The following is an 18,530-nucleotide window of genomic DNA, read 5'->3' as shown; positions in this document are numbered from 1 at the left end:
AGCTGTGTAGATATTTCCATGTTTATACAGATCACGGTGTAGATATTTCCTTGTTTATACAAATAGCGGTGTAGTTATTTCCATGTTTATACAGGTAGCGGTGTAGATATTTCCATGTTTATACAGACCACGGTGTAGATATTTCCATGTTTATACAGATAGCGGTGCAGATATTTCCATGTTTGTACAGATGGCGGTGTTGATATTTCCATCTATACACAGATGACCGTGTAGATATTTCCATGTTTGTACAGATGGTGGTGCAGATATTTCTATGAATATGTAGATGGCGGTGTAGATATTTCCATGTATAGACAGATAGCGGTGTAGTTATTTCCATGTTTATATAGGGAGCGGTGTAGATATTTGCATGTATGTACACATGGCTGTGTAGGTATTTCCATGTTTATACAGATGGCGGTGTAGATATTTCCATGTTTATACAGATAACTTTGTAAGTATTTCCATGTTTATACAGATGGCGGTGTAGCTATTTCGATGTTTATAGAGATAGTAGTGGAGATAATTCCATGTTTATAGAGATAGCGGTGTAGATATTTCCACGTTTATACTGATCGCGGTGTAGTTATTTCCATATTTATAGACATAGCGGTGTGGATATTTCCATGATATACAGATAGGGGTGTAGATATTTCCATGTTTATAGAGATGGCGTTATAGATATTTCCATGTTTATACAGATCACGGTGTAGATATTTCCTTGTTTATGCAAATAGCAGTGTAGTTATTTCCATGTTTATACTGATAGCGGTGTAGATATTTCCTTGTTTATACAAATAGCCGTGTAGATATTTCCATGTTTATGCTGATCGCGGTGTAGTTATTTCCATGTTTATAGAGAGCGGTGTGGATATTTCCATGTTTGTAGAGATAGGGGTTTAGATATTTCCATGTTTATAGAGATGGCGTTGTAGATATTTCCATGTTTATACAGATCACGGTGTAGATATTTCCTTGTTTATGCAAGTAGCGGTGTAGTTATTTCCATGTTTATACAGATAGTGGTGTAGATATTTCCTTGTTTATACAAATAGCAGTGTAGATATTTCCATGTTTATACAGATCACGGTGTAGATATTTCCTTGTTTATACAAATAGCGGAGTAGTTATTTCCATGTTTATACAGATAGCGGTGTAGATATTTCCATGTATATACAGATGGCTGTGTAGATATTTCCATGTTTATACAGATGGCTGTGTAGATATTTCCATGTTTATACAGATGACTTGTAGGTATTTCCATGTTTATACAGATGGCGGTGTAGATATTTTCATGTTTATAGAGATAGCTGTGTAGATATTTCCATGTTTCTACAGATAGCGGTGTAGATATTTCCATGTTTATACTGATGGTGGTGTAGATATTTCCATGTTTATAGAGATAGCTGTGAAGATATTTCCATGTTTATACTGATGGCGGTGTAGATATTTCCATGTTTATAGAGATAGCTGTGTAGATATTTCCATGTTTCTACAGATAGCGGTGTAGATATTTCCATGTTTATGCAGATCGCGGTGTAGATATTTCCATGCTTATGCAGGTTGCGTTGTAGATATTTCCATTTTTGTACAGATAGCGGTGTAGATATTTCCAAGTTTTTACAGATATTGGTGTAGGTATTTCCATGTTTACACAGATTGCAGTGTAGATATTTCCATCTTTCTACAGATAGCATTGTAGATATTTCCAAGTTTATACAGATGGCGGTGTAGATATTTCCATGTTTATATAGATGGTGGTGTAGATATTACCATGTTTATACAGATAGCTCTGAAGATATTTCCATGTTTATACAGATAGCGGTGTAGATATTTCCATGTTTATACAGATGGCGGTGTAGATATTTCCATGTTTATAGAGATGGCGGTGTAGATATTTCCATGTTTATACAGATAGCGGTGTAGATATTTCCATGTTTATACAGACCACGGTGTACGTATTTCCATGTTTATACAGATAGCGGTGCACATATTTCCATGTTTGTACAGATGGCGGTGTTGATATTTCCATCTATACACAGATGACCGTGTAGATATTTCCATGTTTATACAGATGGCGGCACAGATATTTCTGTGTATATGTAGATGGCGGTGTAGATATTTCCATGTATATACAGATAGCGGTGTAGTTATTTCCATGTTTATATAGAGAGCGGTGTAGATATTTCCATGTATGTACACATGGCTGTGTAGATATTTCCATGTTTATACAGATGGCGGTGTAGATATTTCCATGTTTATACAGATAAGTTTGTAAGTATTTCCATGTTTATACAGATGGCGGTGTAGATATTTCGATGTTTATAGAGATAGCAGTGGACATATTTGCATGTTTATAGAGATAGCGGTGTAGATATTTCCACGTTTATACTGATCGCGGTGTAGTTATTTCCATGTTTATAGAGATAGCCGTGTGGATATTTCCATGTTTATACAGATAGGGGTGTAGATATTTCGATGTTTATAGAGATGGCGTTGTAGATATTTCCATGTTTATACAGATCACGGTGTAGATATTTCCTTGTTTATGCAAATAGCGATGTAGTTATTTCCATGTTTATACAGATAGCCATGTAGATATTTCCTTGTTTATAGAAATAGCAGTGTAGATTTTTCCATGTTTATACAGATCACGGTGTAGATATTTCCTTGTTTATACAAATAGCGGTGTAGTTATTTCCATGTTTATAGAGGTAGCGGTGTAGATATTTCCATGTATATACAGATGGCTGTGTAGATATTTCCATGTTTATACAGATGGCTGTGTAGATATTTCCATGTTTATACAGATGACTTGTAGGTATTTCCATGTTTATACAGATGGCGGTGTAGATATTTCCATGTTTATAGAGATAGCTGTGTAGATATTTCCATGTTTCTACAGATAGCGGTTTAGATATTTACATGTTTATACAGATCGCGGTGTAGATATTTAAATGTTTATACGGATCGTGGTGTAGATATTTCCATGTTTATGCAGATCGCGGTGCAGATATTTCCATGTTTCTACAGATAGCAGTGTAGATATTTCCATGTTTATACAGATCGCGGTGTAGATATTTCCATGTTTATGCAGATCGCGGTGTAGATAATTCCATGTTTATACAGATAGCGGTGAAGATATTTCCATGTTTTTACAGACATTGGTGTAGACATTTCCATGTTTACACAGATTGCGGTGCAGATATTTCCATCTTTCTACAGATGGCATTGTAGATATTTCCATGTTTATACAGATGGTGGTGTAGATATTTCCATGTTTATTTAGATGGTGGTGTAGATATTACCATGTTTATACAGATAGCGGTGCAGATATTTCCAGGTTTATTCAGATAGCGGTGTAGATATTTCCATGTTTATACAGATGGCGGTGTAGATATTTCCATGTTTATAGAGATGGCGGTGTAGATATTTCCATGTTTATACAGATATCGGTGTAAATATTTACAGGTTTATACAGATCACGGTGTAGATATTTCCATGTTTATAGAGATAGCGGTGTATATATTTCCATGTTTATACAGATAGCGGTGTAGATATTTCCATGTTTATACAGACCACGGTGTAGATATTTCCATGTTTATACAGATTGCGGTGCAGATATTTCCATGTTTGTACAGATGGCGGAGTTGATATTTCCATCTGTACACAGATGACCGTGTAGATATTTCCATGTTTGTACAGATGGCGGTGCAGATATTTCTATGAATATGTAGATGGCGGTGTAGATATTTCCATGTATATACAGATAGCGGTGTAGTTATTTCCATGTTTATATAGGGAGCGGTGTAGATATTTGCATGTATGTACACATGGCTGTGTAGGTATTTCCATGTTTATACAGATGGCGGTGTAGATATTTCCATGTTTATACAGATAACTTTGTAAGTATTTCCATGTTTATACAGATGGCGGTGTAGATATTTCGATGTTTATAGAGATAGTAGTGGAGATATGTCCATGTTTATAGAAATAGCGGTGTAGATATTTCCACGTTTATACTGATCGCGGTGTAGTTATTTCCATGTTTATAGACATAGCGGTGTGGATATTTCCATGTTTATACAGATAGGGGTGTAGATATTTCCATGTTTATAGAGATGGCATTGTAGATATTTCCATGTTTATACAGATCACGGTGTAGATATTTCCTTGTTTATGCAAATAGCGGTGTAGTTATTTCCATGTTTATACTGATAGTGGTGTAGATATTTCCTTGTTTATACAAATAGCCGTGTAGATATTTCCATGTTTATACAGATCACGGTGTATATATTTCCTTGTTTATACAAATAGCGGTGTAGTTATTTCCATGTTTATACAGATAGCGGTGTAGATATTTCCATGTATATACAGATGGCTGTGTAGATATTTCCATGTTTATACAGGTGGCTGTGTAGATGTTTCCATGTTTATACAGATGACTTGTAGGTATTTCCATGTTTATACAGATGGCGATGTAGATATTTCCATGTTGATAGAGATAGCTGTGTAGATATTTCCATGTTTCTACAGATATCTTTGTAGATAATTCCATGCTTATGCAGGTCGCGGTGTAGAAATTTCCATCTTTATACAGATAGCGGTGTAGATATTTCCAAGTTTTTACAGATATTGGTGTAGGTATTTCCATGTTTACACAGATTGCAGTGTAGGTATTTCCATCTTTCTACAGATAGCATTGTAGATATTTCCATGTTTATACAGATGGCGGTGTAGATATTTCCATGTTCATATAGATGGCGGTGTAGATATTACCATGTTTATAGAGATGGCGGTGTAAATATTTCCATGTTTATACAGATATCGGTGTAAATATTTCCATGTTTATACAGATCACGGTGTAGATATTTCCATGTTTATAGACATAGCGGTGTATATATGTACATGTTTATACAGATAGCGGTGTAGATATTTCCATGTTCATACAGACCACGGTGTAGGTATTTCCATGTTTATACAGATAGCGGTGCAGTTATTTCCATGTTTGTACAGATGGCGGTGTTGATATTTCCATCTATACACAGATGACCGTGTAGATATTTCCGTGTTTATACAGATGGCGGCGCAGATATTTACATGGATATGTAGATGGCGGTGTAGATATATCCATGTATATACAGATAGCGGTGTAGTTATTTCCATGTTTATATAGAGAGCGGTGTAGATATTTCCATATATGTACACATGGCTGTGTAGATATTTCCATGTTTATACAGATGGCGGTGTAGATATTTCCATGTTTATACGGATAACATTGTAAGTATTTCCATGTTTATACACATGGCGGTGTAGATATTTCGAAGTTTATAGAGATAGCAGTGGAGATATTTCCATGTTTATAGAGATATCGGTGTAGATATTTCCACGTTTATACTGATCGCGGTGTAGTTATTTCCATGTTTATAGAGATAGCGGTGTGGATATTTCCATGTTTATAGAGATAGGTGTGTAGATATTTCCATGTTTATAGAGATGGCGTTGTAGATATTTCCATGTTTATACAGATCACGGTGTAGATATTTCCTTGTTTATGCAAGTAGCGGTGTAGTTATTTCCATGTTTATACAGATAGCGGTGTAGATATTTCCATGTATATACAGATGGCTGTGTAGATATTTCCATGTTTATACAGATGGCTGTGTAGATATTTCCATGTTTATACAGATGACTTGTAGATATTTCCATGTTTCTACAGATAGCGGTGTAGGTATTTACATGTTTATACAGATCGCGGTGTAGATATTTCCTTGTTTATGCAGATAGCGGTGTAGATATTTCCATGTTTCTACAGATAGCGGTGTAGATATTTCCATGTTTATACAGATCGCGGTGTAGATATTTCCATGTTTATGCAGATCACGGTGTGGATATTTCCATGTTTATACAGATAGTGGTGTAGATATTTCCATGTTTTTACAGATATTGGTGTAGATATTTCCACGTTTACACAGATTGCGGTGTAGATATTTCCATCTTTCTACAGATGGCATTGTAGATATTTCCATGTTTATACAGATGGCGGTGTAGATATTTCCATGTTTATTTAGATGGTGGTGTAGATATTACCATGTTTATACAGATAGCGGTGTAGATATTTCCAGGTTTATACAGATAGCGGTGTAGATATTTCCATGTTTATACAGATGGCGGTTTAGATATTTCCATGTTTATACAGATGGCGGTGTAGATATTTCCATGTTTATACAGATATCGGTGCAAATATTTCCATGTTTATACAGATCACGGTGTAGATATTTCCATGTTTATAGACATAGCGGTGTGGATATTTCCATGTTTATACAGATAGGGGTGTAGATATTTCCATGTTTATACAGACCACGGTGTAGATATTTCCATGTTTATACAGATGGCGGTGCAGATATTTCCATGTTTGTACAGATGGCGGTGTTGATATTTCCATGTATACACAGATGACCGTGTAGATATTTCCATGTTTGTACAGATGGCGGTGCAGATATTTCTATGAATATGTAGATGGCGGTGTAGATATTTCCATGTATATACAGATAGCGGTGTAGTTATTTCCATGTTTATATAGGGAGCGGTGTAGATATTTGCATGTATGTACACATGGCTGTGTAGGTATTTCCATGTTTATACAGATGGCGGTGTAGATATTTCCATGTTTATACGGATATCTTTGTAAGTATTTCCATGTTTATACACATGGCGGTGTAGATATTTCGATGTTTATAGAGATAGCAGTGGAGATATTTCCATGTTTATAGAGATAGCGGTGTAGATATTTCCACGTTTATACTGATCGCGGTGTAGTTATTTCCATGTTTATAGAGATAGCGGTGTGGATATTTCCTTGTTTCTACAAATAGTGTTGTAGTTATTTCCATGTTTATACAGATAGCGGTGTAGATATTTCCATGTATATACAGATGGCTGTGTAGATATTTCCATGTTTATACAGATGGCTGTGGAGATATTTCCATGTTTATACAGATGACTTGTAGGTATTTCCATGTTTATACAGATGGCGGTGTAGATATTTCCATGTTTATAGAGATAGCTGTGTAGATATTTCCATGTTTCTACAGATAGCGGTGTAGGTATTTACATGTTTATACAGATCGCGGTGTAGATATTTCCTTGTTTATGCAGATAGCGGTGTAGATATTTCCATGTTTCTACAGATAGCGGTGTAGATATTTCCATGTTTATGCAGATCGCGGTGTAGATATTTCCATGTTTATGCAGATCGCGGTGTGGATATTTCCATGTTTATACAGATAGTGGTGTAGATATTTCCATGTTTTTACAGATATTGGTGTAGATATTTCCACGTTTACACAGATTGCGGTGTAGATATTTCCATCTTTCTACAGATGGCATTGTTGATATTTCCATGTTTATACAGATGGCGGTGTAGATATTTCCATGTTTATTTAGATGGTGGTGTAGATATTACCATGTTTATACAGATAGCGGTGTAGATATTTCCAGGTTTATACAGATAGCGGTGTAGATATTTCCATGTTTATACAGATGGCGGTTTAGATATTTCCATGTTTATACAGATGGCGGTGTAGATATTTCCATGTTTATACAGATATCGGTGTAAATATTTCCATGTTTATACAGATCACGGTGTAGATATTTCCATGTTTATAGACATAGCGGTGTGGATATTTCCATGTTTATACAGATAGGGGTGTAGATATTTCCATGTTTATACAGACCACGATGTAGATATTTCCATGTTTATACAGATGGCGGTGCAGATATTTCCATGTTTGTACAGATGGCGGTGTTGATATTTCCATGTATACACAGATGACCGTGTAGATATTTCCATGTTTGTACAGATGGCGGTGCCGATATTTCTATGAATATGTAGATGGCGGTGTAGATATTTCCATGTATATACAGATAGCAGTGTAGTTATTTCCATGTTTATATAGGGAGCGGTGTAGATATTTGCATGTATGTACACATGGCTGTGTAGGTATTTCCATGTTTATACAGATGGCGGTGTAGATATTTCCATGTTTATACGGATATCTTTGTAAGTATTTCCATGTTTATACACATGGCGGTGTAGATATTTCGATGTTTATAGAGATAGCAGTGGAGATATTTCCATGTTTATAGAGATAGCGGTGTAGATATTTCCACGTTTATACTGATCGCGGTGTAGTTATTTCCATGTTTATAGAGATAGCGGTGTGGATATTTCCATGTTTATACAGATAGGTGTGTAGATATTTCCATGTTTATAGAGATCACGGTGTAGATATTTCCTTGTTTCTACAAATAGTGTTGTAGTTATTTCCATGTTTATACAGATAGCGGTGTAGATATTTCCATGTATATACAGATGGCTGTGTAGATATTTCCATGTTTATACAGATGGCTGTGGAGATATTTCCATGTTTATACAGATGACTTGTAGGTATTTCCATGTTTATACAGATGGCGGTGTAGATATTTCCATGTTTATAGAGATAGCTGTGTAGATATTTCCATGTTTCTACAGATAGCGGTGTAGGTATTTACATGTTTATACAGATCGCGGTGTAGATATTTCCATGTTTATGCAGATCGCGGTGTGGATATTTCCATGTTTATACAGATAGCGGTGTAGATATTTCCATGTTTTTACAGATATTGGTGTAGTTATTTCCACGTTTACACTGATTGCGGTGTAGATATTTCCATCTTTCTACAGATGGCATTGTAGATATTTCCATGTTTATACAGATGGCGGTGTAGATATTCCCATGTTTATTTAGATAGTGGTGTAGATATTACCATGTTTATACAGATAGCGGTGTAGATATTTACAGGTTTATACAGATAGCGGTGTAGATATTTCCATGTTTATACAGATGGCGGTGTAGATATTTCCATGTTTATAGAGATGGCGGTGTAGATATTTCCATCTTTATACAGATATCGGTGTAAATATTTCCATGTTTATACAGATCACGGTGTAGATATTTCCAAGTTTATAGAGATAGTGGTGTAGATTTTTCCATGTTTATACAGATAGCAGTGTAGATATTTCCATGTTTATACAGACCACGGTGTAGATATTTCCATGTTTATACAGATAGCGGTGCAGATATTTCCATGTTTGTACAGATGGCGGTGTTGATATTTCCATCTATACACAGATGACCATGTAGATATTTCTATGTTTATACAGATGGCGGCACAGATATTTCTATGGATATGTAGATGGCGATGTAGATATTTCCATGTATATACAGATAGCGGTGTAGTTATTTCCATGTTTATATAGAGATCGGTGTAGATATTTCCATGTATGTACACATGACTGTGTAGATATTTCCATGTTTATACAGATGGCGGTGTAGATATTTCCATGTTTATACAGATAACTTTGTAAGTATTTCCATGTTTATACAGATGGCGGTGTAGATATTTCGATGTTTATAGAGATAGCAGTGGAGATATTTCCATGTTTATAGAGATAGCGGTGTATATATTTCCACGTTTATACTGATCGCGGTGTAGTTATTTCCATGTTTATAGAGATAGCCGTGTGGATATTTCCATGTTTATACAGATAGGGATGTAGATATTTCCATGTTTATAGAGATGGCGTTGTAGATATTTCCATGTTTATACAGATGGCGGTGTAGATATTTCCTTGTTTATGCAAATAGCGGTGTAGTTATTTCCATGTTTATACAGATAGCGGTGTAGATATTTCCTTGTTTATACAAATAGCTGTGTAGATATTTCCATGTTTATACAGATCACGGTGTAGATATTTCCTTGTTTATACAAATAGCGGTGTAGTTATTTCCATGTTTATACAGATAGGGGTGTAGATATTTCCATGTTTATAGAGATGGCATTGTAGATATTTCCATGTTTATACAGATCACGGTGTAGATATTTCCTTGTTTATGCAAATAGCGGTGTAGTTATTTCCATGTTTATACTGATAGTGGTGTAGATATTTCCTTGTTTATACAAATAGCCGTGTAGATATTTCCATGTTTATACAGATCACGGTGTATATATTTCCTTGTTTATACAAATAGCGGTGTAGTTATTTCCATGTTTATACAGATAGCGGTGTAGATATTTCCATGTATATACAGATGGCTGTGTAGATATTTCCATGTTTATACAGGTGGCTGTGTAGATGTTTCCATGTTTATACAGATGACTTGTAGGTATTTCCATGTTTATACAGATGGCGATGTAGATATTTCCATGTTGATAGAGATAGCTGTGTAGATATTTCCATGTTTCTACAGATATCTTTGTAGATAATTCCATGCTTATGCAGGTCGCGGTGTAGAAATTTCCATCTTTATACAGATAGCGGTGTAGATATTTCCAAGTTTTTACAGATATTGGTGTAGGTATTTCCATGTTTACACAGATTGCAGTGTAGGTATTTCCATCTTTCTACAGATAGCATTGTAGATATTTCCATGTTTATACAGATGGCGGTGTAGATATTTCCATGTTCATATAGATGGCGGTGTAGATATTACCATGTTTATAGAGATGGCGGTGTAAATATTTCCATGTTTATACAGATATCGGTGTAAATATTTCCATGTTTATACAGATCACGGTGTAGATATTTCCATGTTTATAGACATAGCGGTGTATATATGTACATGTTTATACAGATAGCGGTGTAGATATTTCCATGTTCATACAGACCACGGTGTAGGTATTTCCATGTTTATACAGATAGCGGTGCAGTTATTTCCATGTTTGTACAGATGGCGGTGTTGATATTTCCATCTATACACAGATGACCGTGTAGATATTTCCGTGTTTATACAGATGGCGGCGCAGATATTTACATGGATATGTAGATGGCGGTGTAGATATATCCATGTATATACAGATAGCGGTGTAGTTATTTCCATGTTTATATAGAGAGCGGTGTAGATATTTCCATATATGTACACATGGCTGTGTAGATATTTCCATGTTTATACAGATGGCGGTGTAGATATTTCCATGTTTATACGGATAACATTGTAAGTATTTCCATGTTTATACACATGGCGGTGTAGATATTTCGAAGTTTATAGAGATAGCAGTGGAGATATTTCCATGTTTATAGAGATATCGGTGTAGATATTTCCACGTTTATACTGATCGCGGTGTAGTTATTTCCATGTTTATAGAGATAGCGGTGTGGATATTTCCATGTTTATAGAGATAGGTGTGTAGATATTTCCATGTTTATAGAGATGGCGTTGTAGATATTTCCATGTTTATACAGATCACGGTGTAGATATTTCCTTGTTTATGCAAGTAGCGGTGTAGTTATTTCCATGTTTATACAGATAGCGGTGTAGATATTTCCATGTATATACAGATGGCTGTGTAGATATTTCCATGTTTATACAGATGGCTGTGTAGATATTTCCATGTTTATACAGATGACTTGTAGGTATTTCCATGTTTATACAGATGGCGGTGTAGTTATTTCCATGTTTATAGAGATAGCTGTGTAGATATTTCCATGTTTCTACAGATAGCGGTGTAGGTATTTACATGTTTATACAGATCGCGGTGTAGATATTTCCTTGTTTATGCAGATAGCGGTGTAGATATTTCCATGTTTCTACAGATAGCGGTGTAGATATTTCCATGTTTATACAGATCGCGGTGTAGATATTTCCATGTTTATGCAGATCACGGTGTGGATATTTCCATGTTTATACAGATAGTGGTGTAGATATTTCCATGTTTTTACAGATATTGGTGTAGATATTTCCACGTTTACACAGATTGCGGTGTAGATATTTCCATCTTTCTACAGATGGCATTGTAGATATTTCCATGTTTATACAGATGGCGGTGTAGATATTTCCATGTTTATTTAGATGGTGGTGTAGATATTACCATGTTTATACAGATAGCGGTGTAGATATTTCCAGGTTTATACAGATAGCGGTGTAGATATTTCCATGTTTATACAGATGGCGGTTTAGATATTTCCATGTTTATACAGATGGCGGTGTAGATATTTCCATGTTTATACAGATATCGGTGCAAATATTTCCATGTTTATACAGATCACGGTGTAGATATTTCCATGTTTATAGACATAGCGGTGTGGATATTTCCATGTTTATACAGATAGGGGTGTAGATATTTCCATGTTTATACAGACCACGGTGTAGATATTTCCATGTTTATACAGATGGCGGTGCAGATATTTCCATGTTTGTACAGATGGCGGTGTTGATATTTCCATGTATACACAGATGACCGTGTAGATATTTCCATGTTTGTACAGATGGCGGTGCAGATATTTCTATGAATATGTAGATGGCGGTGTAGATATTTCCATGTATATACAGATAGCGGTGTAGTTATTTCCATGTTTATATAGGGAGCGGTGTAGATATTTGCATGTATGTACACATGGCTGTGTAGGTATTTCCATGTTTATACAGATGGCGGTGTAGATATTTCCATGTTTATACGGATATCTTTGTAAGTATTTCCATGTTTATACACATGGCGGTGTAGATATTTCGATGTTTATAGAGATAGCAGTGGAGATATTTCCATGTTTATAGAGATAGCGGTGTAGATATTTCCACGTTTATACTGATCGCGGTGTAGTTATTTCCATGTTTATAGAGATAGCGGTGTGGATATTTCCTTGTTTCTACAAATAGTGTTGTAGTTATTTCCATGTTTATACAGATAGCGGTGTAGATATTTCCATGTATATACAGATGGCTGTGTAGATATTTCCATGTTTATACAGATGGCTGTGGAGATATTTCCATGTTTATACAGATGACTTGTAGGTATTTCCATGTTTATACAGATGGCGGTGTAGATATTTCCATGTTTATAGAGATAGCTGTGTAGATATTTCCAGGTTTCTACAGATAGCGGTGTAGGTATTTACATGTTTATACAGATCGCGGTGTAGATATTTCCTTGTTTATGCAGATAGCGGTGTAGATATTTCCATGTTTCTACAGATAGCGGTGTAGATATTTCCATGTTTATGCAGATCGCGGTGTAGATATTTCCATGTTTATGCAGATCGCGGTGTGGATATTTCCATGTTTATACAGATAGTGGTGTAGATATTTCCATGTTTTTACAGATATTGGTGTAGATATTTCCACGTTTACACAGATTGCGGTGTAGATATTTCCATCTTTCTACAGATGGCATTGTTGATATTTCCATGTTTATACAGATGGCGGTGTAGATATTTCCATGTTTATTTAGATGGTGGTGTAGATATTACCATGTTTATACAGATAGCGGTGTAGATATTTCCAGGTTTATACAGATAGCGGTGTAGATATTTCCATGTTTATACAGATGGCGGTTTAGATATTTCCATGTTTATACAGATGGCGGTGTAGATATTTCCATGTTTATACAGATATCGGTGTAAATATTTCCATGTTTATACAGATCACGGTGTAGATATTTCCATGTTTATAGACATAGCGGTGTGGATATTTCCATGTTTATACAGATAGGGGTGTAGATATTTCCATGTTTATACAGACCACGATGTAGATATTTCCATGTTTATACAGATGGCGGTGCAGATATTTCCATGTTTGTACAGATGGCGGTGTTGATATTTCCATGTATACACAGATGACCGTGTAGATATTTCCATGTTTGTACAGATGGCGGTGCCGATATTTCTATGAATATGTAGATGGCGGTGTAGATATTTCCATGTATATACAGATAGCAGTGTAGTTATTTCCATGTTTATATAGGGAGCGGTGTAGATATTTGCATGTATGTACACATGGCTGTGTAGGTATTTCCATGTTTATACAGATGGCGGTGTAGATATTTCCATGTTTATACGGATATCTTTGTAAGTATTTCCATGTTTATACACATGGCGGTGTAGATATTTCGATGTTTATAGAGATAGCAGTGGAGATATTTCCATGTTTATAGAGATAGCGGTGTAGATATTTCCACGTTTATACTGATCGCGGTGTAGTTATTTCCATGTTTATAGAGATAGCGGTGTGGATATTTCCATGTTTATACAGATAGGTGTGTAGATATTTCCATGTTTATAGAGATCACGGTGTAGATATTTCCTTGTTTCTACAAATAGTGTTGTAGTTATTTCCATGTTTATACAGATAGCGGTGTAGATATTTCCATGTATATACAGATGGCTGTGTAGATATTTCCATGTTTATACAGATGGCTGTGGAGATATTTCCATGTTTATACAGATGACTTGTAGGTATTTCCATGTTTATACAGATGGCGGTGTAGATATTTCCATGTTTATAGAGATAGCTGTGTAGATATTTCCATGTTTCTACAGATAGCGGTGTAGGTATTTACATGTTTATACAGATCGCGGTGTAGATATTTCCATGTTTATGCAGATCGCGGTGTGGATATTTCCATGTTTATACAGATAGCGGTGTAGATATTTCCATGTTTTTACAGATATTGGTGTAGTTATTTCCACGTTTACACTGATTGCGGTGTAGATATTTCCATCTTTCTACAGATGGCATTGTAGATATTTCCATGTTTATACAGATGGCGGTGTAGATATTCCCATGTTTATTTAGATAGTGGTGTAGATATTACCATGTTTATACAGATAGCGGTGTAGATATTTACAGGTTTATACAGATAGCGGTGTAGATATTTCCATGTTTATACAGATGGCGGTGTAGATATTTCCATGTTTATAGAGATGGCGGTGTAGATATTTCCATCTTTATACAGATATCGGTGTAAATATTTCCATGTTTATACAGATCACGGTGTAGATATTTCCAAGTTTATAGAGATAGTGGTGTAGATTTTTCCATGTTTATACAGATAGCAGTGTAGATATTTCCATGTTTATACAGACCACGGTGTAGATATTTCCATGTTTATACAGATAGCGGTGCAGATATTTCCATGTTTGTACAGATGGCGGTGTTGATATTTCCATCTATACACAGATGACCATGTAGATATTTCTATGTTTATACAGATGGCGGCACAGATATTTCTATGGATATGTAGATGGCGATGTAGATATTTCCATGTATATACAGATAGCGGTGTAGTTATTTCCATGTTTATATAGAGATCGGTGTAGATATTTCCATGTATGTACACATGACTGTGTAGATATTTCCATGTTTATACAGATGGCGGTGTAGATATTTCCATGTTTATACAGATAACTTTGTAAGTATTTCCATGTTTATACAGATGGCGGTGTAGATATTTCGATGTTTATAGAGATAGCAGTGGAGATATTTCCATGTTTATAGAGATAGCGGTGTATATATTTCCACGTTTATACTGATCGCGGTGTAGTTATTTCCATGTTTATAGAGATAGCCGTGTGGATATTTCCATGTTTATACAGATAGGGATGTAGATATTTCCATGTTTATAGAGATGGCGTTGTAGATATTTCCATGTTTATACAGATGGCGGTGTAGATATTTCCTTGTTTATGCAAATAGCGGTGTAGTTATTTCCATGTTTATACAGATAGCGGTGTAGATATTTCCTTGTTTATACAAATAGCTGTGTAGATATTTCCATGTTTATACAGATCACGGTGTAGATATTTCCTTGTTTATACAAATAGCGGTGTAGTTATTTCCATGTTTATACAGGTAGCGGTGTAGATATTTCCATGTTTATACAGACCACGGTGTAGATATTTCCATGTTTATACAGATAGCGGTGCAGATATTTCCATGTTTGTACAGATGGCGGTGTTGATATTTCCATCTATACACAGATGACCGTGTAGATATTTCCATGTTTGTACAGATGGTGGTGCAGATATTTCTATGAATATGTAGATGGCGGTGTAGATATTTCCATGTATAGACAGATAGCGGTGTAGTTATTTCCATGTTTATATAGGGAGCGGTGTAGATATTTGCATGTATGTACACATGGCTGTGTAGGTATTTCCATGTTTATACAGATGGCGGTGTAGATATTTCCATGTTTATACAGATAACTTTGTAAGTATTTCCATGTTTATACAGATGGCGGTGTAGCTATTTCGATGTTTATAGAGATAGTAGTGGAGATAATTCCATGTTTATAGAGATAGCGGTGTAGATATTTCCACGTTTATACTGATCGCGGTGTAGTTATTTCCATATTTATAGACATAGCGGTGTGGATATTTCCATGATATACAGATAGGGGTGTAGATATTTCCATGTTTATAGAGATGGCGTTATAGATATTTCCATGTTTATACAGATCACGGTGTAGATATTTCCTTGTTTATGCAAATAGCAGTGTAGTTATTTCCATGTTTATACTGATAGCGGTGTAGATATTTCCTTGTTTATACAAATAGCCGTGTAGATATTTCCATGTTTATGCTGATCGCGGTGTAGTTATTTCCATGTTTATAGAGAGCGGTGTGGATATTTCCATGTTTGTAGAGATAGGGGTTTAGATATTTCCATGTTTATAGAGATGGCGTTGTAGATATTTCCATGTTTATACAGATCACGGTGTAGATATTTCCTTGTTTATGCAAGTAGCGGTGTAGTTATTTCCATGTTTATACAGATAGTGGTGTAGATATTTCCTTGTTTATACAAATAGCAGTGTAGATATTTCCATGTTTATACAGATCACGGTGTAGATATTTCCTTGTTTATACAAATAGCGGAGTAGTTATTTCCATGTTTATACAGATAGCGGTGTAGATATTTCCATGTATATACAGATGGCTGTGTAGATATTTCCATGTTTATACAGATGGCTGTGTAGATATTTCCATGTTTATACAGATGACTTGTAGGTATTTCCATGTTTATACAGATGGCGGTGTAGATATTTTCATGTTTATAGAGATAGCTGTGTAGATATTTCCATGTTTCTACAGATAGCGGTGTAGATATTTCCATGTTTATACTGATGGTGGTGTAGATATTTCCATGTTTATAGAGATAGCTGTGAAGATATTTCCATGTTTATACTGATGGCGGTGTAGATATTTCCATGTTTATAGAGATAGCTGTGTAGATATTTCCATGTTTCTACAGATAGCGGTGTAGATATTTCCATGTTTATGCAGATCGCGGTGTAGATATTTCCATGCTTATGCAGGTTGCGTTGTAGATATTTCCATTTTTGTACAGATAGCGGTGTAGATATTTCCAAGTTTTTACAGATATTGGTGTAGGTATTTCCATGTTTACACAGATTGCAGTGTAGATATTTCCATCTTTCTACAGATAGCATTGTAGATATTTCCAAGTTTATACAGATGGCGGTGTAGATATTTCCATGTTTATATAGATGGTGGTGTAGATATTACCATGTTTATACAGATAGCTCTGAAGATATTTCCATGTTTATACAGATAGCGGTGTAGATATTTCCATGTTTATACAGATGGCGGTGTAGATATTTCCATGTTTATAGAGATGGCGGTGTAGATATTTCCATGTTTATACAGATAGCGGTGTAGATATTTCCATGTTTATACAGACCACGGTGTACGTATTTCCATGTTTATACAGATAGCGGTGCACATATTTCCATGTTTGTACAGATGGCGGTGTTGATATTTCCATCTATACACAGATGACCGTGTAGATATTTCCATGTTTATACAGATGGCGGCACAGATATTTCTGTGTATATGTAGATGGCGGTGTAGATATTTCCATGTATATACAGATAGCGGTGTAGTTATTTCCATGTTTATATAGAGAGCGGTGTAGATATTTCCATGTATGTACACATGGCTGTGTAGATATTTCCATGTTTATACAGATGGCGGTGTAGATATTTCCATGTTTATACAGATAAGTTTGTAAGTATTTCCATGTTTATACAGATGGCGGTGTAGATATTTCGATGTTTATAGAGATAGCAGTGGACATATTTGCATGTTTATAGAGATAGCGGTGTAGATATTTCCACGTTTATACTGATCGCGGTGTAGTTATTTCCATGTTTATAGAGATAGCCGTGTGGATATTTCCATGTTTATACAGATAGGGGTGTAGATATTTCGATGTTTATAGAGATGGCGTTGTAGATATTTCCATGTTTATACAGATCACGGTGTAGATATTTCCTTGTTTATGCAAATAGCGATGTAGTTATTTCCATGTTTATACAGATAGCCATGTAGATATTTCCTTGTTTATAGAAATAGCAGTGTAGATTTTTCCATGTTTATACAGATCACGGTGTAGATATTTCCTTGTTTATACAAATAGCGGTGTAGTTATTTCCATGTTTATAGAGGTAGCGGTGTAGATATTTCCATGTATATACAGATGGCTGTGTAGATATTTCCATGTTTATACAGATGGCTGTGTAGATATTTCCATGTTTATACAGATGACTTGTAGGTATTTCCATGTTTATACAGATGGCGGTGTAGATATTTCCATGTTTATAGAGATAGCTGTGTAGATATTTCCATGTTTCTACAGATAGCGGTTTAGATATTTACATGTTTATACAGATCGCGGTGTAGATATTTAAAT

The sequence above is a fragment of the Pan troglodytes genome, chromosome 5 (assembly GCF_028858775.2).
Source record: "Pan troglodytes isolate AG18354 chromosome 5, NHGRI_mPanTro3-v2.0_pri, whole genome shotgun sequence".
In the NCBI taxonomy this organism is placed as follows: Eukaryota; Metazoa; Chordata; class Mammalia; order Primates; family Hominidae; genus Pan; species Pan troglodytes.
Note: the sequence above shows the minus strand (reverse complement) of the source record.